Source organism: Schistocerca serialis, chromosome 2, assembly GCF_023864345.2.
Source record: "Schistocerca serialis cubense isolate TAMUIC-IGC-003099 chromosome 2, iqSchSeri2.2, whole genome shotgun sequence".
NCBI lineage: Eukaryota > Metazoa > Arthropoda > Insecta > Orthoptera > Acrididae > Schistocerca > Schistocerca serialis.
This window is the reverse complement of record NC_064639.1, coordinates 292,117,921-292,143,080: the sequence shown is the minus strand read 5'-3', so window position 1 is coordinate 292,143,080 and position 25,160 is coordinate 292,117,921. Positions and strand designations below refer to the sequence as shown.

Below are 25,160 nucleotides of genomic sequence, written 5' to 3'. Positions count from 1 at the left end.
TTCGTGTAACCGAAATTTAACACCTTTTAGTACTCTTGTGGATAGCCTCACACTATTTCATATTTAAGTCAATTGCCTCTTTTCAAAAGGTACAGATATATTTTCTAAGCCAATCTTCACTTGGTTTTTATCTTCTAATGACTACTGGATCCGCAAACCATCTAAGAGGGCGGCTCAAGTTGTCTCATAATCCTTTTATAGACGCCATGTGGTCAAAAGTATCCGGACGCCCCTAAAAACATACGTCTTTTATATTAGGTGCATTGTGCTACCACCTACTGCCAGGTGCTTCATATCAGAGAGCTCAGTTGTCATTAGACATCGTCAGAGAGCAGAATGGGACGCTCCGCCGAACTGACGGACTTCGAACGTGGTCAGATGATTGAGTGTCACTTGTGTCATACGTCTGTACGCGAGATTTCCGCACTCTTAAATATCTCTAGGTCCTCTGTTTCCGATGTGATAGAGAAGTGGAAACGTGAAGCGGCACGTACAGCACAAAAGCGAACAGGTCGACCTCGTCTGTTAAATGACAGAGACCGTCGACTGTTCAAGAGGGTCGTAATGTGTAACAGGCAGACATATCTATCCAGACAATCACACAAGAATTCCAAACTGCATCGGGATCGACTGCAAGTACTATGACTGTTAGGCAGGAGGTGAGAAAACTTGGATTTCGTCGTCGAACGAATGCTCATAAGCCACACATCATGCCGGTAAATGCCAAACGACGCCTTGCTTGGTGTAAGGAGCCTAATCATTGGACGATTGAACAGTAGAAAAACGTTGTGTGGAGTGACGAATCCCAGTACGCAATATGGCAGGGTGTGGGTAGGGCGAATTCCCGGTGAACGCCATCTGTGAGCGTCTGTGATGCCAACAGTAACATTCGGAGGAAAGTATTGTGGTGTGGTCGTGTTTTTCATGGAGACGGCTTGCACCCCTTGCTGTTTTGGGTGACACTATCACAGCACAGGCCTACATTGAGGTTTTAAGCACTTTCTTGCGATTGGGGAATGGCGATTGCATCTTTCAACACGATCGAGCACCTGTTCATAATGCACTGGCTGTGGCTGTGTGGTTTCACGACAGTAACATCCCTGTAATGGACTGGCTTGCACAGAGTCCTGACGTGGATCCTACAGAACACCTTTAGGATGTTTTGGAACGCCGACCTCGTGCGAGACCTCACCGACCGACATCGATACCTCTCCTCAGTGCAGCACTCCGTGAAGAATGGGCTGCCATTCCCCAACAAACCTTCCAGCACCTGTTTTAACGCATATCTGCGAGAGTGGAAGCTATCAGCAAGGCTAAGGGTAGGCCAAAACCATATTGTATTCCAGCATTACCGATGGAAGGCGCCACGAACTTGTAAAGTCATTTTCAGCCAGGTGTCCGGATAGATATGATCACATAGTGTGAAACGTCCTCTTTTGAAAAATTGTACATGACTGTGTTTAAACCCTGACACACAATATTTTTAGCGCAACGCAATCTGACTTTCAAAAATCCCTACAAAAAATGGCCCTGACTAACATTAACCTATACCTCTCACAAATCACTTACCTCACAAAGATCTTCGTTACTGGAACTACTGCAATACAGCGAGCGCCACTACTGCCAGCTAAATAAAAGATTCAAACTACGGAAGGCACTAACTACTGATAGGCATAGTTAGCAAATGAAAGATTTTAATAGAGAACAAACAATGTATTTACCTTAATAGTCATAATATATATATATATATATATATATATATATATATATATATATATATATATATATATATATAGCAGTTCATGACAAATTACAAAACTCCGCCATCTCTCTTCCCACATCCACCACTGCTGGCGGCTCACCTCCAACTGCGCAACGCTACGCGCTGTTAACATCCAGCTGCCGCTGATCAACACTACGATGGCAGACAACAATGCAGACTAGCCACAGACTGCACACAGCACAGCCAGTGATTTTCATACAGAGCGCTACGTGGCGTTACTAATAAGAAAACCTAAACAGCCTACTTACAAGTGTAGATTAGAAACTGAAGAGAAACTGTAACTGATCCTTGGGAAATGTCGGACAGCAGTTCGGTTTTACCACATGCTTTGGCAGTTATTGGCAAATGCGACCTTTCTTGACAGGAAATCAGCAGTCTAGTCGCTCAACTGTGGCTGCAGACCATAGGCGTGCAATTTGATTATAAGTCGCCTGTGAGGAATGTGTGTCCTTACACGTATGTACGCGAGTTAATCAGCCGTCTAGAACTGGTTCAAGGAGAGTTGAACTTGCTTTGCAGAGCTGGATGCGAGTCGATGGGACGAGTACGTGACGCGGCCGCTCTGGGCGAGTCCAGATGCAGAGATAAGGAGCACGTGGCTGGAAACTGAAATATCCTACTACATCGAATTTTGATGCTTAAGAGTACAGAAAAGGCTCCAAGAAATGGCGGAGTGTGAGTCAAGCTGAAAGATGGCTTCTCACACCTCTTCGAGGTTCTATAATAATTAACAGTCAGATGTTAATGCAAATCTGAATACATCAGCGTTCTCAGAAAAATGAGGCACATTCAATGGCACAACAATATTTCAGTTCCTTTAAAATTACAGAAGTTAATATTTCCAAACAAATAAACATTTTCGTAATGAAACTATAACTTAACAAGTTTGAAATGTTTCATGCGATATCAACGGTGTCTCAGATGGTAGGACTGTACTATAGCCATCATCTCTGAAAGCTACGTATCTGTATCTACACTCACGCTCATAAATTGAGGATAATGCTGTTACATGGTGAAACAACGCTCTGGTGGGCGGTATGTGGGTTTAAATCACCCCGGGGTATGACCATGCAGTGCATTTGACCTGCGGTCGTCGCACGGTGGCGCTGGCAGCAGTCCACATATGCAGAGGTGTGTTGGTGCATGTCAGAGTACGGTGCAGGGAGTAAGTGTGCAGACGTTTTCAGACGTGCTAATGGTGACTGTGTTGAAAATGGCTCAGAGAACACATATTGAGGACGTTATGAGGGCTAGAATACTAGGGCGACTGGAGGCTGGTCAAACACAGCAGGTCGTAGCACGGGCCCTCCGTGTGCCACAAAGTGTCGTCTCCTGATTATGGCATCGATTCCAGCTGACAGAAAACGTGTCTAGGCGCTACAGTATGGGACTTCCACAGTGTACAACTGCACAACAAGACTGATATCTCACCATCAGTGCCAGCAGACGGCCACGAAGTAGTGCAGGTTGCCTTGCTCGGAACCTTGCAGCAGCCAATGGAACAGTTGCCTACAGACGACTGAACAGACATGATTTATTCACCCGGAGACCTGCAAGGTGCATTGCACTGACCCCTAGTCACAGCAGAGCCAGTAAAGTCTGGTGTCAAGAACACAGTACATGGTCATTGGAACAGTGGTCCCAGGATATGTTCACGGACGAGTCCAGGTGTAATGTGAACAGTGATTCTCACCGGGTTTTCATCTTGCATGAACCAGGAACCAGATACCTACTCCTTAATGTGCTTGAAAGGGACCTGTATGGAGGTCGTGGTTTGATGGTGTGGGGTGGGATTATGATTGGTGCACGTACATCCCTGCATGTCTTAGACAAAGGAACTGTAACAGGTCAGATGTATCGGGACGTCATTTTGCACGAGTATGTCCGCGTTTTCAGGGGTGCAGTGGGTCCCACCTTCCTCCTGATGGATGATAACGCACGGCCCCATCGAGCTGCCATTGTGTAGGGGTACCTTGAAACAAAAGATAGCAGGCGAATGGAGTGGTCTGCCTGTTCTCCAGATCTAAACCTCATCGAGTACGTCTGGGATGCTCTCGGTCGACTTATCGCTGCACGTATTCAAACCCCTACAACACTTCTGGAGCTCCGATAGGCATTGGTGCAAGTATGGGAGGCTATACCCCAGCAGCTGCTCGACCACCTGATCCAGCCCGTTGTATGGCCTGTGTACGTGTGCATGGTGATCATATCCCATATTGATGTCGGGGTACATGTGTTTCGGGACGGTTTTCTCAACTTACCACCAATACCGTGGACTTTCAGAACTGTGTCGTGTGTGTTCTCTATGTGCCTGTGCTATTAGCGCGAGTTTTGTGTACTGTCACGTTGTGTGGCACCACATTCTTAATTTATCAGAATGAGTGTATTTTATTTCGTAACTAATAACGTCTTTTATATCTTTTTATTGCGCAAATGTTTGCCAGTACATCGTATTCTTCATATTTACACAGCAAATGAACATAGAATAAATACCTCAGGTTTGTCACGCTTGTGTATTTGCTTATTGCACAATTTTCTATTTTGCCAATAACTTTTTTTTATATGTTCATTCCAAGTGCTATTAAAAACTCTACTAATGTAAAAGCGATCACTTACATGTGTTGAGAAGTTGCAACCCACTCTCATTCAGGAAAACGTTCATATTTTAGGTCATGATCTCGGTGTTCCCCAGTACTTGATATGCTATATGTGGTTAACGACTTTTTACATGAGGAAATTTTGGGCAGAATGTTCTTCTAACTGTATGTGTAACATGTAGAAAACTTGTATCCGAGGCGCCATAGTGGAGGTGATGGAGAGAATTGGGTGCCATAAATGTTGAGTGCAGCGACTGGGCTGTGTGAGTGATTCTGGGACCAGTGTTCAGTGTATCATACCTGCAGACAGACTTCTGACCGAGGCCCTCTCCTCCTTTCGCTTAAGGATGGCCAGAAGGGCACCGGTTTGCAAAACATTTTACCTGGGCCAGGCGACAGTCCATCGTGAAGGCGACAATGCTGTGGAAAGTGGGTGGAAGAAGCCATTTAAGTGAGACTGTTGTAAACTGAGCCTTACGGCACAAACATATGTTTCACGGACACGACTGTCTGGGAAGCTAAATAGCCTTCTTTCAGAAATTTGAAATGGTCGACCTGGAAAGGTTAGATCTCTCAATGGATGAGGCACTGTGGTCCCATCTATGTAGATGTTTTTTGCCAAAACCTGGCCGTGCTTTCCGTGAGAACGACGCCGCCCTAGCCTAAAACCTTCTTTTTTCAAACAATAGATATTTGGAGTCACTGGTCGGCTCCTCTCAGGACACGGAAAGTTGAGGCTTGCTTCCCCAGCATGGGAAACCCGAAGCTATGTTTGGATTGGCTACCAGGTGAACACAATAGCCAACAGTGAAGATTCAAAAAGTAGATGATAGTTTGACTGGTTTGTGCAATGTGGGGGCGATTATGGTGTCTGCTAATTCGCCTCCTGTACGAAGCTTGGTGGAGAGTGTTGTGATTCTTTGGTATCTCCACCGGTGGAGAACTCCAGGTCTTTTTCAAGTGGGTGAGACTTGGGTCCTTATCTTGTGGTGAACTAACACCCAGTGGAAGTTTTCAACTGTACCGACAGTGGAACTGCACATCATCTCGGACGTTTCGTACGTCACGAAGGTGAACTTATTCATCCTGAGTCGGCCATCTGATGTTTGACAGTTCCAGCATGCACCGTGGTGCCTGTGAGTCAAATTGATTTGACCAGACCAGCGAACGGGTGCACCTCACGCTGAAATCTGCTGGGTTATCAGGGCTCTGATAAGGAAGTTTCCCGCGTTCTGATAATCAGAACGCCAGACCGCATAGTTGGCAAATTTTCGTGAAGTGTCAGAACATTACAGCTGCCGCAGCATACCGCTCCTCGCCCACAGCGCGCCAAATTCTGCTGCTACCTTAATCAAAGTGGAAGGGTAAAATACTGATGCACTGTCGTATGGTTGTTAAATGGTATTCACAGCTCCTTGTTCTCAGGTGAACCATAGTTTCTGGTATACTTGCTCGTAATTGATCCCAGTTGAATGGAAATGGGCCTCACAGTGGATTCATGTAAACGAAGTCAGATTGCATTGAAAGGGGGCTAATTCAGGAGAGAATTTGTATTGCTTCCACCCTAGTGTATGCTTTACCAATCAAACACCAATCATTTTCTGATTTGTTTGTGTGGTATGCGTACTGTAAGACCTTCGGTACACACACCATCAAATTATTTGACTTGTCGCTCTAACGAAGTAGGCGAGTGTCAGCAATATGTCTGGTGGTCTTAGCGTGGCGTGTTTATCTTCTGCCGTTAGGTAAGACGATAGAAATGCCACTCGCACGCTTAGAGTAGCAGATTGACGGTGACCAACTTTAAACAGAACTTGATTAATTTTCACACACATTTATTAAAATAATAACAAGCATAAAATTACTTAACTTGATTCTGGATGATATTTACAACTGACAATCTGAAGTTCCTTTGGTCTTGGTACGCTAATCTTATTCGCACATATCTCTGATACTTGACAAAGTGTCTATACATTTATCTTAGTGGCTATGTACAGGAATATGATAATCTTATTAGGTGCAGACTGAAACTTGACTATAGACTGGTACAGACTAATATAGACTGGTACAGATAGGTGGAGATAAATGCAGACAGGTACAGACAAATGCAAACTCGTACAGACTAATGCAGATTGATTAATTGGAGGTCTGTACACTCGTTATAATACCTCGCGCGTTCAGGTATCACTGCGCGAGTGTGATCCGCAAGGAGAAAAGGTTCTACGTTAGCAGCAATCTCATTGGCTGCGTTACATATTAACACGCGGATCGGCGGAAGCAGAATTTGGTCCGTCTCGAAGGCAGCGCTATCTCTAGTGCGGAGACGGACGAGCTCTGCGCCTGCGTTGTTGTGCTTAGCGGGGCGCGCTCTAGTGGGAAAGTTGTGTACGTGCTGACTATGCGGAACTATGTACACAGCAGTTTCTCATCTTTGTGTAAGATTTATCAGGCCGTTCTAGTTTCAGAAGAATTAATAAAACGTCACATTATTGTTTAAACTTAAATATGCCATTGTTCTCATTCATCCTTCCTCAACTATTCACTATTTTTATTTTATTGTGGTGGTACATGGGTACACCAGCAATTTAAGGTTCAATATTATTAAATTAATTAATCTGATTATTAATTTGAGTTCTGAAAGTGATCACACGCATAGCCAACATAAATGCCATGAGTAAATTCGCTATTTCATATATAAAAAATTAAAGGCCTAGCTCACAATTTGGAGGTTATTGAGAAGCTAATACTTTTCTTTACGCAAAAATAATAACATTCAACATCACTGAGACATGTATATACGATTAAAGCAAGGGACAGCTTGCAGTGTCAGCGGACACTATAATTGAAGAGAGACCCAAAGACACGTCTGTCAAGCTGGCCTAAATGATTGTTTAAACAAGATATAAGGACAATCCACTGTCATATATTGTGAGAGTTCCTGCGTTATAATAGTGGCTTATTTATTTATGGACAGAACTTTATTCATTAGTAATTTTAATTATCTGAGTGCGACAGAATGTTTACAACATTTCTTTATTTAAATATTATTATAGTATTTCAGTTTAATGGGGGAAATCAAATCATATTTGTAACATGTATGAACGATGTATGTTTGGTGAGGATGGCCTTCAGCCAATGGAAAAACAGACAGTAGCAGAACACTATGGGAGTTAATTAGAGACTGGGACTTTTTGAGTGCAGAGCTCAAGGGAGCGTTTGTGCTGGAAGAAGACAGACCTGTCTTTGGTAACGTGCATGATTCAGGTGTATGGCAGATAGGTCCTGGGCCGTGAGCAGTTGTTATGAGACTTTAACTTCTGAAGACGCTTTTCGGTAGAAGACAGGCCTGTGCGTGATTTGATCGTCTAAACGATTGATCCTGGACGGTGAACAACCGCTACCATACTTTACCTTCTGAAAGTGCTTATATTTCGAAAGGTTTGAATATACTTCAGAGTAGGGCTATAACCTCTTCCCGTCATTTACGGAACTGAGAATAGGCACAGTATGAGTTACTAATCTTTGCATCGGGTGTGTTAATTTGTGAATTGTCGTGTTAAACCCTGAACTGTTTTGAAATGGTAAATATTTCGTGTATGTTGATTACGAAATTGACTTAATTTTCGCGTATCTTCGATGACTATTTAGTTTGGGGATTTGGTTACCATTCTAGTAACTCTCTCAAGGTAACTTTACTGCATTTGATAAAGACGTTTGCTGTCTGTGTTTTAACAGAATCTGAGATACCATTTCTTGAATAAGCAATATTCACCACAATTCTCTGTCATCTACGTCGATTGCAGACATTAGAATAGTACCCTTATTGTCAAATTATTCATTTAATTTCTAATTTGTATTTCTGTGCATTTCACTATCTCACAAGTCTAGCCAATGCACAGACTATTTGACTGTAGGATCACAGCTACAGGTTATTACTTGCAACGAATTAGCTGCTGGCTTGAAAGCAGACGTGCACGCCTTGATTCCATGACTACATTGCGCTATTCTTTTCAAACAGAGCCATGATTACCCCTAGCACCAAAAGTACGAGTAACCACAGTGTAACTTAGGAAGTGGGGATTAGGGGTACACCTAGGATGGAAGGTCAAAGCCCCAGTAATGTCACTCCTTAAACAACAATTACCAAATTCATTGTTTATTCAAAACAGGTAAGAGACAAACAACGTGGGCATCTTTCATAAAATATTACAGATATCTTGCTTCTCAAGCAAGGAAGCAGATAACAATTACTAACAGACTTAAAGAGATGACACATAGAGATTTCAAATAAATTACAATCTGAAGCTGATTTAAAGAAATGGCACAAAAATTAAAAAAAAATTGTTTACACTATTAAGGTGATTTAGGAAAAGCATCACTTGGTTTAAAACACCCAAAATCACAACCATCACAACACGTGACTATCATTACGTACTCAACAAATTTAAAACTGTTTTAAAAAAACACAATACATTAAATAGGTTACGTTTATCAAACGGGCAGTGACCCCAGGCTGCCCTGGGCAAAGATGACTTAAATGCCGGAAGCAGCAGACCAGCCGCCCAAACAACACCTAAACGTCGGGACCCAACCGGGAGTCACTTCCCATTAGACGACACGTCACAGCTTCTGTGCACCGAAGCGGGACGTGGTGCCGCACCCACGCACCCCAACTCGCAGCAACTGGAACACAAACAGACCGCAGAAGACACGCCAAACACCAACCAAACATCAGTCAATATACACTCCTGGAAATTGAAATAAGAACACCGTGAAGTCATTGTCCCAGGAAGGGGAAACTTTATTGACACATGATCACACTGACAGAACCACAGGCACATAGACACAGGCAACAGAGCATGCACAATGTATATCCACCTTTCGCAGCAATGCAGGCTGCTATTCTCCCATGGAGACGATCGTAGAGATGCTGGATGTAGTCCTGTGGAACGGCTTGCCATGCCATTTCCACCTGGCGCCTCAGTTGGACCAGCGTTCGTGCTGGACATGCAGACCGCGTGAGACGACGCTTCATCCAGTCCCAAACATGCTCAATGGGGGACAGATCCGGAGATCTTGCTGGCCAGGGTAGTTGACTTACACCTTCTAGAGCACGTTGGGTGGCACGGGATACATGCGGACGTGCATTGTCCTGTTGGAACAGCAAATTCCCTTGCCGGTCTAGAAATGGTAGAACGATGGGTTCGATGACGGTTTGGATGTACCGTGCACTATTCAGTGTCCCCTCGACGATCACCAGTGATGTTTGGCCAGTGTAGGAGATCGCTCCCCACACCATGATGCCGGGTGTTGGCCCTGTGTGCCTCGGTCGTATGCAGTCCTGATTGTGGCGCTCACCTGCACGGCGCCAAACACGCATACGACCATCATTGGCACCAAGCCAGAAGCGACTATCATCGCTGAAGACGACACGTCTCCATTCGTCCCTCCATTCACGCCTGTCGCGACACCACTGGAGGCGGGCTGCACGATGTTGGGGCGTGAGCGGAAGACGGCCTAACGGTGTGCGGGACCGTAGCCCAGCTTCATGGAGACGGTTGCGAATGGTCCTCGCCGATACCAGGAGCAACAGTGTCCCTAATTTGCTGGGAAGTAGCGGTGCGGTCCCCTACGGCACTGCGTAGGATCCTACGGTCTTGGCGTGCATCCGTGCGTCGCTGCGGTCCGGTCCCAGGTCGACGGGCACGTGCACCTTCCGCCGACCACTGGCGACAACATCGATGTACTGTGGAGACCTCACGCCCCACGTGTTGAGCAATTCGGCGGTACGCCCACCCGGCCTCCCGCATGCCCACTATACGCCCTCGCTCAAAGTCGGTCAACTGCACATACGGTTCACGTCCACGCTGTCGCGGCATGCTACCAGTGTTAAAGACTGCGATGGAGCTCCGTATGCCACGGCAAACTGGCTGACACTGACGGCGGCGGTGCACAAATGCTGCGCAGCTAGCGCCATTCGACGGCCAACACCGCGGTTCCTGGTGTGTCCGCTGTGCCGTGCGTGTGATCATTGCTTGTACAGCCCTCTCGCAGTGTCCGGAGCAAGTATGGTGGGTCTGACACACCGGTGTCAATGTGTTCTTTTTTCCATTTCCAGGAGTGTACGTTAAGAAATCGATAAACAATAAAAGATGTGAACCAGTTACTGTTGAGTGAGTGCATTCAATAAGTGCACGTATATAAGGAAATACATATAAATGACTAGCTTTACGAAATACAAGTTTTACTGATAACAGAATAACTGGTCGCAATAAAAGTGGTTTTTTTAGCTTTATACCAGGAATATGGCTTGATGGCAATAACCGAAAAATCACACGCACGCCTTCGTGCTAGTCTCGTTCCCAATAGTAATCCAACCAGCGGATTTTATAGGTAGTAGTAACTAATGGTCTCCATAATAAGTTGACGTGTACCAAGAAGTACATATAAATGACTAGCTTTACCAAATACAAATTTTACTGATATACCAGGGACGTCGTTTGATGGCAATAAACCCAAAATCACACGCACGCCTTCTTGTTAATGCGCCTCTTAATAGTCATCCAACCAGCGGATCATAAAGCAAATAGCAACTGCTGGTCTGATACTGTCACACAGACTCTGCCGGCTGCTCTTACTTTGACAACACGTACATTAGAACCAACCGACCAACAAATACACTCGCTGCAACGCAAATCGTTTGACGAAACGAAGGCACCAAAAAAACTTACACTCACGATGGAGAGCGTTGTTCGAGATGGTCTCGAGGGATGGGTCCCTCCGAGAAAACAGGCCCCAAAGCAATGCGACGAGCAGCGCTCGAAGTCGACATCAAACAGGTCCATCACAAACTCGGGACAGTCTTGCAAGGTAGACCGGCCGCGCCACCGTTAGCTGACCACGCGTGTTTGCTCCGTCGCCGCCTCAAGAACGTAGTGGCGCCTCGTAGCGAGTCCCACGACCAACTCTCCTACCGCCAATACCCGCCGACAGATCACAACAGGGGAAAAGATGGTATTATAGCCGGGTAATCGATAGTACTGCCAAAGGGCTGGTATGCCAGAAAAAGCGCACCACGGGTCACACAGGCAAAGATTCAACAGGTTTGCTAATTTAGATGCTGTTTCATAGAGCAACTGCACTACCAGAAAACTTCAGATACCGTCACAAATGCTATTTGAAACCTTCCGGAAGTCTAGAAATTTGGATTCAATTTGAGATCCCTTGTCGATAATACTCATTAATCGTGCGAATATGTGTTTCAAAAGCACTATATTTTATGAATCCGCGCTGTGTGTCAATAGATATTATCTCCCAGGTAACTCATAATATTCGAAAACTTAAAACTTTTTCTCAGAGGAAGCGCTGCTCCGTGTGATGTCTTGCATTGTCGCTCAGCTGCTGATTTCCATTCATACTTATCGTCGGTGGAGGTGGCGATTCCTTCGCCGGAACATGTCAATGCTCCGTGGCAGATGAGATGTGCTGGAACTGGAATTGCCCGTTAGGCCACGAAGCGCGGTTCATATCCTGGTTTGCACAGTGATACAAAACTGCACACTACTTGATCCATGTGAGTATTGAGGTGCAACATAGTTCGTGTTATGCTGGCTACCTCTGCTGTAGACCGCTCGAACTGCGAAACGGTCCCGCTTCGCCTGGCGAGCAGACTGTCCTGTACAACCTGCTTTGCTGGTGGGACTTCTAGGCTGGAGCGGAGATACTTTTACGTGACTCCCTGTCATAACAAAATGGTTCAAATGGCTCTGAGCACTATGCGACTTAACTTCTGAGGTCATCAGTCGCCTAGAACTTAGAACTAATTAAACCTAACTAACCTAAGGACATCACACACATCCATGCCCGAGGCAGGATTCGAACCTGCGACCGTAGCAATCACGCGGTTCCAGACTGAAGCGCTTTTAACCGCACGGCCACACCGGCCGGCTGTCATAACACTTCGAACAGTAGCTGCAACAGGTTCTGAAACGGAAAATGAAAGCAAAGAGGAAAGGGAAGATTTCGAACGATGTGATTTTTGCACAGTTCTGAGCTTTTCGCTTCGATCAAAGCAGTATCGATGTAAAAAAAAAAAAAAAAAAAAAAAAAAAAAAAAAAAAAAAAAAAAAAAAAAAAAAAAAAAAAGGTCACACGAAATACTTGCAAACACGGTTCTGGAGTGCACAGTCACAGTGCCACTAGGATTTGGAAAGCTGTCAAGAGATGCATCAAGTGAGTGGTGGTAGGGGGAAATTATGTATGTCATGATGTTACTTGCAATGTTACTTTTCCCATACAGAGACTCTTTTTTTAATAATTTCCTTTTCTTTTCAACTTTTAGCTCTGAGCTGCTGCAGCACCCACCGTAAATCCCTAATAAAATTCGTTGAAGTGATTTTCACCTTTCTGGTCTGATCTAGGAGAACCTGCGTGAATCAACGTGGTTGGTTTGATGATTTGCGGGAAGGGACCAAACAGCGAGGTCATCGGTCCCATCGGATTAGGGAAGGATGTGGAAGGAAATTGGCCGTGCCCTATCAAAGGGACTATCCCGGCATTTTCCTGAAGAAACTTAGGGAAATCACGGAAAACCTAAATTAGGATATCCGGACGCGGGATTGAACCGTCGTCCTCCTGAATACGAATCCATTGTGCTAACCACTGTTCCTCCTCGCTCGGTCGAGTGATGTTGTTGCGGAAATTGTGCAAGATAGGATGTGCACGATAGCGAAAAGCCCGTCAAGAGATGTACTAAACGCGTAGGGATCGTGGGAGATCATGTAAAGAAACGATGTTACTTCCAACTCTCTTTTCCCAATAAATAGTTATATTATTAGAAAGTAGACTTTACTTTTTGGTATACCTTCGTATAAATCACTGCATGGGAAAAATCATTTTAAAGATGAAACTATTCCTCCTAGTTTCATTAAGTTGCTGGACGGATGTAATGGTCGAACTGAAAGGGTGCTAACGTGAACAGAGTAGTATGCTGCATTTGGTGATGAGACTGTTACATGTCTTGATGTGCAGAGAACACATTTTTCTTACAGTCTGTTGTATTCAGTCGCCATGAATCTTTTGATTTCCATTGTTGCTTTCACGTACAGATTTTTCCATCTTTTATTCGTTTCGTGATTAGTACCAGAACTTTTATGAGTGAACGTTACGTTTTTCGTGCACATGTTGGCCGTGTTATAACCTCTATCGTTTGTCAATACGTACACAGCATTACTGAATTGGAAGAAGTCGGCTAACGTCGTAAATATGTTTCGGTAGGAGTCTAATTTCCTATTGCAACCAGTTTGTAGTAATTTTGCTATAGTCTTCCTGTCACAGAATAAAGACCATACGCGTAATGGACAAAATTGGTTTCTTACTTCCTGCGTTACTGTATTGTGGTTGAAATATTATGTTCTTATAAATATCCTTCTGATACCGTGATAGTCCTAGATACCATTATATTGACTGTAACCTTAATGTCTTTATTGGTGTTTTACTACGATGGTTACACAGTGAGTTACCTCGATTGTTAGCTAATGAGGTCCCCACACGAATTTTATTTGTTCTTTGAAACATGTCAGTTAAATTTTTTAAATATATTAAACATGTCTTGTCCAAATGTGAATGATTTCTCCCGAGGTTCCCACTGTTTGTCTTCCTCATCTGGAGCGACACCTTGATCTGGTTTCACGTGAAACTGTAGGTTCTTTTTCCTCAGAAGGGTTCCTGGGGAAGATTAACGACAAGTAAGTCGTCTAAATAGCGTCCTATTACACCAGGTTACAGACCCACAAGAAATTATTATTTTCCAGAATGAGATTTTCACTCTGCAGCGGAGTGTGCGCTGATATGAAACTTCCTGGCAGATTAAAACTGTGTGCACGACTGAGACTCGAACTCGGGACCTTTGTCTTTCGCGGGCAAGTGCTCTACGATCTCAGCTACCGAAGCACGACTCACGCCCGGTACTCACAGTTTTACTTCTGCCACTATCTCGTCTCCTACCTTCCAAACTTTACAGAAGCTCTTCTGCAAACCTTGCAGAACTAGCACTCCTGAAAGAAAGGATATAGCGGAGACATGGCTTAGCCACAGCCTGGGAGATGTTTCCAGAATGAGATTTTCACTCTGCAGCGGAGTGTGCGCTGATATGAAGCTTCCTGACAAATTAAAACTGTATGCCCGACCGAGACTCGAACTCGGGACCTTTGCCTTTCGTGGGCAAGTGCTCTACCATCTGAGCTACCGAAGCACGACTCACGCCCGGTACTCACAGCTTTACTTCTGCCAGTATCTCGTCTCCTACCTTCCAAACTTCAAAGAAGCTCTTCTGCGAACCTTGCAGAACTAGCACTCCTGAAAGAAAGGATATAGCGGAGACATGGCTTAGCCACAGCCTGGGGGATGTTTCCAGAATGAGATTTTCACTCTGCATCGGAGTGTGCGCTGATATGAAACTTCCTGGCAGATTAAAACTGTGTGCCCGACCGAGACTCGAACTCGGGACCTTTGCCTTTCGCGGGCAAGTGCTCTGCCATCTGAGCTACCGAAGCACGACTCACGGCCGGTACTCACAGCTTTACTTCTGCCAGTATCTCGTATCCTACCTTCCAAACTTTACAGAAGCTCTTCTGCGAACCTTGCAGAACTAGCACTCCTGAAAGAAAGGATATAGCGGAAACATGGCTTAGCCACAGCCTGGGGGTTGTTTCCAGAATGAGATTTTCACTCTGCAGCGGAGTGTGCGCTGATATGAAACTTCCTGGCAGATTAAACCTGTGTGCCCGACCGAGACTGGAACTCGGGACCTTTGCCATTCGCGGGCAACTGGGCTGTACAACTGGGGCGAGTGCTAGGAAGTCTCTCTAGACCTGCCGTGTGGCGACGCTCGGTCTGCAATCACTGATAGTGGCGACACGCGGGTCCGACGTATACTAACGGACCGCGGCCGATTCAAAGGCTACCACCTAGCAAGTGTGGTGTCTGGCGGTGACACCACAGTGTTGACTGTGATTCGTTCGTCTGCGGCCGACAATGCCATAGTACCGCCAGTGCTGGTTCCCAGGACTTGCTGAGTTGAAATCCCGTGTCTCTATTGATCAGATCGTTACTTGTACGAATTTTGACAGCTTCTTTAGTGACGGAGTCCCAGTACGTGGAAGCGGACGAAAGCAACGTGGTCTCTCCATAGATTATGCTGTCTCTCGTGTCAATACAGTGTTCAGCCACAGTAGACTTTTCTGGCTGACCCAGTGTGGTGTAACGTCTCTTATCAGCACATCTATCCTTAACAGTGCGACATGTCTGGCCAATCTGTGATTTCCCACACTGGCGCGGCATTTTATATATCCCGGTCACCTTAGACTTAGGTTGTCTTTAACAGCACCCTGAATGGTTTGCACTGGCGCTGGAGGCGGGCGACATATTTTACCTGATGTTTTTTGAACGGCCTTCCAATCTTAAAGGACATGTCATCAAGATACGGCAGAAAAACCATCGTCTTCGGGTTCTCTCTTCTGGTTGTATTTGAACTTAAGTGCGTGCAGGTTTAATGCATTACGGATCTGTTTATCAAAGTTCTTGTTTTGTAGAAATACAGAGTGAAGATGGCGAAGCTCTGCTGATAATTTCTCTGCATCTGAGATATCTCTAACCATATGGCCGAGAATCCGCAACACGCCACTGCGTTGAGATGGGTGATGGCGGCTCGTAGCTCGTAGATACAGGTCAGTGTGAGTCGGTGACCCAAGAAACCACATTCTTTTATGCTGATCAAGACATCAAATAACGGAAGGGCTCTATTTTTCTCCACTTCCATCGTGAAGCAAATGCTGGGACGAATGGATTTAAGGTGCTCTAGAAATGCAGGAAGCGTTGCTGCTCCGTGCGACGAAACTACGAGTACAAAAATGTCGTCCACAAATCTCCAGAAATATTTAGGTTTCAACACCGCTGACTGAAATGCTTTTTCCCTGAAGTCTTCCAAGGAAAGGTTAGCTACTATGGGAGACAAAGAAATACCCGTAGCAACACCGTCAGGCTTTGTCTCCCGTTGTAGCTACCCTTTTTATGGCTGACTTTGAGGAAAGAGCACTTTAGTCAGCGGTGTTTAAACCTAAGTGTTACCAGAAATATGTGAACGACATTTTTGTAGTTTCGCCACACGAAGCAGCAACGCTTCCTGCATTTCTGGATCAGCTTAAATCCCTCCATCCCAGCATTTGCTTCACCATGGAAACTAAGAAGAATGGAGGCCCCCCGCTTCTTGATGCCTTGGTCCGCATAAAAGAAGGTGGTTCATTGGGTCTTAGTGTGTTTCACAAACCGACTCGCACAGACCTGTATCAACGAACTACGAGCTTCCATAATCCGGCTTAACGCAGTGGCGTGTTGCGGACTCTCGGTCGTAGTGTTAGAGATATCTCAGATGCAAGGAAATTATCAGCAGAGCGTCGGCATCTTCGCTCTGTGTTTGTACAAAACGTAAATTCTGATGAACAGATCCGTAATGCATTAAAACCTGCACGCACTACAGTTCAAGAACAGCCACAGGAAACAGAGAACTGCACGAGAGCGACTTTTCTACCGTATGTTGGTAGCGTGTCCTTTAAGATGGGCAGGCCGTTCAAAAATCATCAGGTAAAATATGTCGTCCGCCATCTAGCGCCAGTGCAAACCATTCAGGGTGCTGTTAAAGACAACCTAGGTCTAAGGTAACCAGGATACATAAAATGCCGTGCCATTGTGGGATATCATACACTGGCCAGACGTGTCGCACTGTTAGGGATAGATGTGCTAAAAATAGACATTACACCACACTGGGTCAGTCAGAAAAGTCTGCTGTGGCTGATCAGTGTCTTCACACGGGAACGGCATGAACGACGGAGAGACGAAGTTCTATTCGTCCGCTTCCACGTACTGCTACTCCATGATTAAAGAAGCAGTCGAAATTCGTATAAGTAACGATGTGATCAATAGAGACACGGGATTTCAACTCAGTAAGGCCTGGGAACCAGCATTGGCGGTACTATGGCATCGTCGACCGCACACGAACGGATCACAGTCAACACAGACGGAGAATCAAAGCCCGCACACTTAAACTGGGCGCCAACACTATGCCCGCGCGCGCCCTGAGCCGCTATCTGCGGCCTCGCTTTTCCCGTGTCGTGAATGAGAGGACCGTGGGCTGTTCCTCCGCACTGAGCACTGGATGTCGCCGAGTTCTGTGATTCGTCTACGATGTTATAGCCTCAATGCTTGGTGCCTACGCTTTTATAGCGAGTCATCGTACATATTGGCGAGCAGTTGCAGCAACACGTCAGTGAGCACCTGAAGATAACGAGCAGCCTTTTCGTTGAAATATTGTGCAGCTTCGTAGCACAACATTATCCGATATGACGTCCTTGAACCAATGAAGCAATTACTACGTCAAGAAAGCTTGAAGCAGCACAAAGTAAATCAAATTGCTTACAAAATGCATTAGTCAGCAATTTTGGCTATCGGTATGGGGTCTTGAGAGTGGTGAGTAGCAGTGATTTTTTTAGTGTTATTAAGAAAATCCCTACATCGCTTGAAGGTACATTAAATTTCGTATAAGAGACGTCTGTATCATTTAATATGCTCATAAAGGGGGAGGGAGCAGAGCAAAAATTACAAAGTACACCTTTTACGCCCTACAGCCAAATCGTACCTGCCTATTTCTCATCGGCGCTATGCTTTCGATGTATTACGCTGAAAAGAGTTCGTTTTGAATTAATCGAGGAGAGACCATGTTTGGCTGAAACATTAACAAACTATATTGACAACATATTACGTACATGACACTAGAAGTATAAATACGAGGGTTGGAACGTAAATAATGGCAACTATTTATTCACAACCGATATAAAAGAGTTACATGTTTGCACCTGTTACTGTCCTTCAAAGTAGTCACCAGTGTTGTGTAGAACCCGTTGCCAGCAATGTGGAAAGCGTAGTATACTGTTAGCAGAGCATGTTCTGTTTATGGTGCGAATGGAGCGGTCTACTGCCTGTAGAATCTCTGGAACAGTACTGAAGTGAATGCCACGAAGTGGATCCTTCATCCTCGGAATCAAATCAAAGTCACAAGTACTTAAATCCGTGGAGTATGGTGGATGGTACAGTGCTTACCAGTCCCATCGACCGAACAGAGCAGCCACACCTTTCGCTGTACGCGCCCACACATTGTCGTGCAAAATGATGGGTGGGTTCCGCAGAAAGTGTCGCCACTTTTTTCGCAAAGCTGGTCGCAGGTGATGCTCCAAAAACGAACAGTAATACTGTGCATTGATGGTCTGCCGTGGAGGAACGTAATGCGTTACTATAACACCATCACAGTCGTACATGAGAATGACCATATCCTTCACCATACTGGAGCTCTGACGCACTTTCGACTTTCGCTGCGACCCATAATGACGTCATTCGTTGGATTGGCGTTTCAGTTTTGGCTCGTACGATGTGGCCCATGTCTCATCCAGTGTTACGATATGGCTTAAGAAAGCTTCTCTTTCGCGCTCAAAGTGCGTCTGAGCAGCGTCGTGAAACATCCATTTCTGCATTTCCGTCAATTCACGCGGAACCCATCGTGATGCAATTTTTCGCATGCCCAGGCGTTCCTTCAGGATGCGAAGCACAGTCGTATGCTCTAATCCGGTTACGTAGGCGAGCTCACGAATCGTATGGCGTCGATCACTGATCACTAACGTGGCAACAGGAGGGACTTCTTCAGAGACGCTAGGACGACCTGCCCGATGCTTGTCTGCACAATTTGCTGACTTCCTTGAAGGCTTTTACCCAACGTGACACTGTTCTGTGCGGCAATGCCGATTTCCCGCACGCCTCTTGAAGACCTTGATGACACGTCGTGCTGTACGACCTCAGGCAAATTCAGTCTTGATCCAAATCCGTTGTTCCTGTTTCGAAAACATAGTGACACCGTTATGTTAGACTGCTCGCTCACAAGTGACTGTGTTTCCCTCGATTGTGCGCACGCCAGTGACGTGGGACGGGCGAATCCATTTGCTCGGAGGTAAGGTAGGTATGTCAACAACGTGTGCTATCAGCAACAATAGTAGATTCCATCGCATAGTGTGTCCACAGTGGTGTTACCACTATTTAAGTTCCTACTTACGTATTAAATCTATATATAGCATTGTACATGTTTCAGAAGTAAAGGGTGTCCAGGATTGGGCCATCGTATGGAAAAGAAAGAAGGCATTTACTGACAGATTGTGGATACAATTGGTCGATAAGTTTAATAGTTAACTATCGATGTATGAAGAAAGACCGTTATTAATATCATCCGCCCAGTTTTTTTTTTTTTTACCTCTGCGTTTGTCTGTTGGTGGCGCAAACATTGGCACTAGGAAGTCCAGTTAAATGGTCTTGCGCACTGGAATGTCTAGGCGAAGCATCAGGGGCTGCCGGGTACAGGCTTAACAGTGTGTTTTTGCTGTTGTTCAGCTGAAAAAATTATATATTTTTTTTTACGTCTGCGTTTGTCTGTTGGTGGCGCAAACATTGGCACTAGGAAATCCAGTTAAATGGCCTTGCGCACTGGAATGTCTAGGCGAAGCGTCAGGGGCCGCCGGGTACAGGCTTAACAGTGTGTTGTTGCTGTTCTTCAGCTGAAAAAATTAAATCAAATTATTAACGTTATACTGGAGAAAAATCATTTGTGTATGTGAATAATGCTGCATAATAAGACTTGAGTTAATACCAACTATCGCGTCAGTTGCTTCACACATTAGTGCTCATATACTGGAAATATGACACCGGATGACAGCCTATTATAAATGCTTGATGTTAGGAATAATTCAGTTATCATCTGGTAAAATGTTTGCTACAGGAAACATAATCGGTTTTGCAGTCTAAAGCCGGAACGTCAGGTGCAACCTACAGGATAAAAAGTAAAGCACAGTGTCACAATGTTTTCTGAATATTAATATTAATAAACGAATGTCTAAAACATACTCACAATGTTAAAAGATCGAAGGCATCAGCATCGTACCGATGTGACAGCAGGACAACTCGGTGTTGGGCAAAGAGAAACCGGCCCGCACGAACGACAAAGAGAGACCAGCCAGCTGGCGGAACGGAAGCTATCCATGTCGACAGTGTGACGTCATATACTCATGACTAAGAAGGCTGGGTCGCGACTTCTACAAGCTAGAATAATATAGAACTCTGTTACCTACTAATAAACAATCAAAATTAGCCAGAATGCTACAGTTATTCAACGTAAACTGTGCATTTTCGTTTTTGTATCTAAAAATTTCTGCTTAATGTAGTACATTCAAAATATGACTATTTTCTTTTTTATGAAAACTTTTAAATTTTCTGAAGGGCTTGTGATGCTGTGCCCCTCTCCGCGTAAGTGCTTTTTTAATACAGATCGTGGGTTATTGAAGTTATAGTGTTCCCGAACTCTTATTCTAAATGACCTACCGGTTTGCACCTAGGGTAAACATCGTATGTCATGCACTATATACCTGCTTCATTATATTATGCACCACAGCTCTTTCTATGCACCTAAATTTTCTGCCTATATCAGGAAATGTAAAGTACGCTGGAAAAATGTATTTAGGTCTCGTGCATCTGCCAATTTTTTTCGGATACTGCACCCAGATATGGTATTCTACAAAAAATAAAGCGTTCCTTTGTCTGCTCGGCTGATAGCGTTCCTTTGTATAATCGGCTAGTCTAAAAAATGGTTCAAATGGCTCTGAGCACTATGGGACTTAACATCTGTGGTCATCAGTCCCCTATAACTTAGAACTACTTAAACCTAACTAACCTAAGGACATCTCACACATCCATGCCCGAGACAGGGTTCGAACCTGCGACCGTAGGAGGCGCGCGGTTGCGGACTGAGCGCCTAGAACCGCTAGACCACCGCGTCCGGTCCTCGGCTAGTCTAAGCGTTATAAAATATGAGAATGAAAACTCGGACGGTATCATTAAAAAGTCAATTAACAGTAAGTTATCAGAACATCAAGCACTCATAGTACGAGCTGAGAAAAGTAAGTCAGCGGTAGTTATCTGAGAGACGGACTACAATAGTAAATTTGAAATTATTTTTGGGCAGAATAATATAATGAAAATTTAACTTCTTTGATCCACTGTCATTGATATTTTTGGGCTTCTGTCGAAAACGGAAGCTATTGTTTTTGTTTTCCTATTTTCACGCAGCAGGTTTAGATGCCCGTAGAACAAAACTCTTCTGTTCCTCACTGTGTTTGGTATTGGTTCTATTTCTTAATAAGCTTCTTTATTACCTCTTAATTTCCATTTTGCATTCTTATATTTTGGGGCCAAGATTTTCCTAATTATTTTTGTTTCCTTCTTTCCATTTCACCTAACTGTTTAGCTGTATTTAACGTAAGGCATTCTGAAGCGTAAACGCAGTCTGCTTTAATGGCACTATCATAGTGCCGGAGTTTCACATTAATGTAAATAACACTCTTCTTAACTGGCTTTTGTTACCTGGAAAGCCACTACCATCTTCTTTGTACTTGCTGAACTGGCTTCATTGTCTGAAACGTTTGTTTGTACACTCCTGGAAATGGAAAAAAGAACACATTGACACCGGTGTGTCAGACCCACCATACTTGCTCCGGACACTGCGAGAGGGCTGTACAAGCAATGATCACACGCACGGCACAGCGGACACACCAGGAACCGCGGTGTTGGCCGTCGAATGGCGCTAGCTGCGCAGCATTTGTGCACCGCCGCCGTCAGTGTCAGCCAGTGTGCCGTGGCATACGGAGCTCCATCGCAGTCTTTAACACTGGTAGCATGCTGCGACAGCGTGGACGTGAACCGTATGTGCAGTTGACGGACTTTGAGCGAGGGCGTACAGTGGGCATGCGGGAGGCCGAGTGGACGTACCGCTGAATTGCTCAACACGTGGGGCGTGAGGTCTCCACAGTACATCGATGTTGTCGCCAGTGGTCGGCGGAAGGTGCACGTGCCCGTCGACCTGGGACCGGACCGCAGCGACGCACGGATGCACGCCAAGACCGTAGGATCCTACGCAGTGCCGTAGGGGACCGCACCGCCACTTCCCAGCAAATTAGGGACACTGTTGCTCCTGGGGTATCGGCGAGGACCATTCGCAACCGTCTCCATGAAGCTGGGCTACGGTCCCGCACACCGTTAGGCCGTCTTCCGCTCACGCCCCAACATCGTGCAGCCCGCCTCCAGTGGTGTCGCGACAGGCGTGAATGGAGGGACGAATGGAGACGTGTCGTCTTCAGCGATGAGAGTCGCTTCTGCCTTGGTGCCAATGATGGCCGTATGCGTGTTTGGCGCCGTGCAGGTGAGCGCCACAATCAGGACTGCATACGACCGAGGCACACAGGGCCAACACCCGGCATCATGGTGTGGGGAGCGATCTCCTACACTGGCCGTACACCACTGGTGATCGTCGAGGGGACACTGAATAGTGCACGGTACATCCAAACCGTCATCGAACCCATCGTTCTACCATTCCTAGACCGGCAAGGGAACTTGCTGTTCCAACAGGACAATGCACGTCCGCATGTATCCCGTGCCACCCAACGTGCTCTAGAAGGTGTAAGTCAACTACCCTGGCCAGCAAGATCTCCGGATCTGTCCCCCATTGAGCATGTTTGGGACTGGATGAAGCGTCGTCTCACGCGGTCTGCACGTCGAGCACGAACGCTGGTCCAACTGAGGCGCCAGGTGGAAATGGCATGGCAAGCCGTTCCACAGGACTACATCCAGCATCTCTACGATCGTCTCCATGGGAGAATAGCAGCCTGCATTGCTGCGAAAGGTGGATATACACTGTACTAGTGCCGACATTGTGCATGCTCTGTTGCCTGTGTCTATGAGCCTGTGGTTCTGTCAGTGTGATCATGTGATGTATCTGACCCCAGGAATGTGTCAATAAAGTTTCCCCTTCCTGGGACAATGAATTCACGGTGTTCTTATTTCAATTTCCAGGAGTGTATTATTTTACCTAGATGTTTAAATTCTGTAGACGTTTTATTGTTCCATAATCAGTTTCCATCTATTTCGGTGTCTCCCTCGCATCTGTCAAATATTCATTTTTTTAAAAAAAGATTAACATACGTTGGATTTTTAAGCTGTCTCTTGAAGGATATTTATCTACATTATATCATCTTCTACAGGTTCAGCTACGATGGCGAGGTCTTCTGCCAAAGCCAAACAATAAAAACTCATGTTATCCACTTTTCCCATAATTCCTCCATCTTCTGGTATTTTCCTCCATTGCCTAGTTACCTCTTCTAGTGCGCAATTGAACAGCCGTGGGGACAATCCATCTCCTTGTTTTGTCTTACCCCAGTTTTGATCCCAAATGCTTTGGAGGTTCCACTAAAAAATTTAATTTTCAAGTTTGTATTTGTTAGTGTGTCGATCATGGTTTCCGCTGATTTTTTGTCAGCTCCAAACTCCTTTAAGTGTTGATCAATGTTACGCTGTCAGTCAAATCACATGATTTTTTTAATGTCTCCAAGTACGTTAACAACCTGCGGAAGGTGGTGCTACAATCCTGAGGCACCTGATTCTAAAATTCACATTTAAAATTTGTTTCACAGGGAGTCATCCTTTTCTTAACCGTTTTAGTACTCTGCTGATTGCTGATCCAGCCTCTTTTGTAATGTCTTTGAAAGAATTTTGTAAGTTACTGGAAGGAGGGAAATTCCTGTGTAGTAGTTGGGGTCAGTTATATTAACTTTTTCTGTGGGTTGGATAAATTCATTCTGTGTTCTAATATTTGATATAGCTTTCTTTACGCAGGGTTCTTGAAAGATTCCATATAGCTTCTTGCCCGTTCTACAGCCTGCCATTTTCCATATTTCAGCAGTTACTGAATCTTGACTTGGGGCCTTTTCATTCCTCAAATCTTTAATGATATTTTGGAATTCATCCATTTTAGGGCGTTATGAGTTTGTGTTAGTACATCCTGGATTTTTTTCTAGAAATTTTGCTCTTAGTTCCTCACAATTTAGCAACTTCTTGAAATACCTTGCGTAGCTTGTTAATAATTCAGTTACCTTCGTAGTTTCGGGCTAATTTTCCAGCTTCATTTTGAAGCATAATTTCTTACTTATCCAAGTACGTTAACAACCTGCGGAAGGTGGTGCTAAAATCCTGAGGCCATTTAATTGTGCTTTTTTCTATAAACGATTTGCAGTCGTATCTGCGCCGTTGATCCTTTGATAATATAACATGTTACTTACAACCTTGTAATGTGAGTTTGACGTGCAGTATATTCAGCGACCATGTGCAGGACAATTCTGTGAATAAGAATCTGAGAGCCTCTTACAGAACTGTATTTTGTATTCAGAGCAGTCTGTAGCTACTAAAAACTTTTCAGGACATGCTAAATTATTTGCAATTTCTACAGACCGCACACACTTGTGCAAGTAAGGAAGAACGCTCTTACCTTAAAATTAGCAGCTGTGTCTTTCTCATTCGCTGTAGAGCCTAAAAACCACTATACATACGATTAATTGATAGTTAGTGGGAAAAGTGTTTCGTTGTGTCTCTCGTTGCGAAAGATTGCTGTTGCCATATCTTAAAGTCAGATGCGTAGTAAGTGGGCTTCGCCATGCCTTGAAATGTCTCGAAACAAGCCCAGATCGATGCTTCCTTAAACTAAAATAAACAGCAGCTAGTTTTCAAAGGTCTTGCTTATCTTCACCTGTACCGATTCTGTAATCTTTCGCAACAGGTATTGCTAGACTAGCGGACACTACAGCTCCTCG

General features: G+C 44.9%; 1 protein-coding gene across 1 annotated transcript in view; it reads left to right on the top strand.

Annotated features, from left to right (window-relative positions):
* Nucleotides 1-25,160, top strand: part of LOC126455917 (cubilin-like) — a 460,250-nt gene that overhangs the window by 121,894 nt on the left and 313,196 nt on the right. The window lies entirely within an intron of this gene.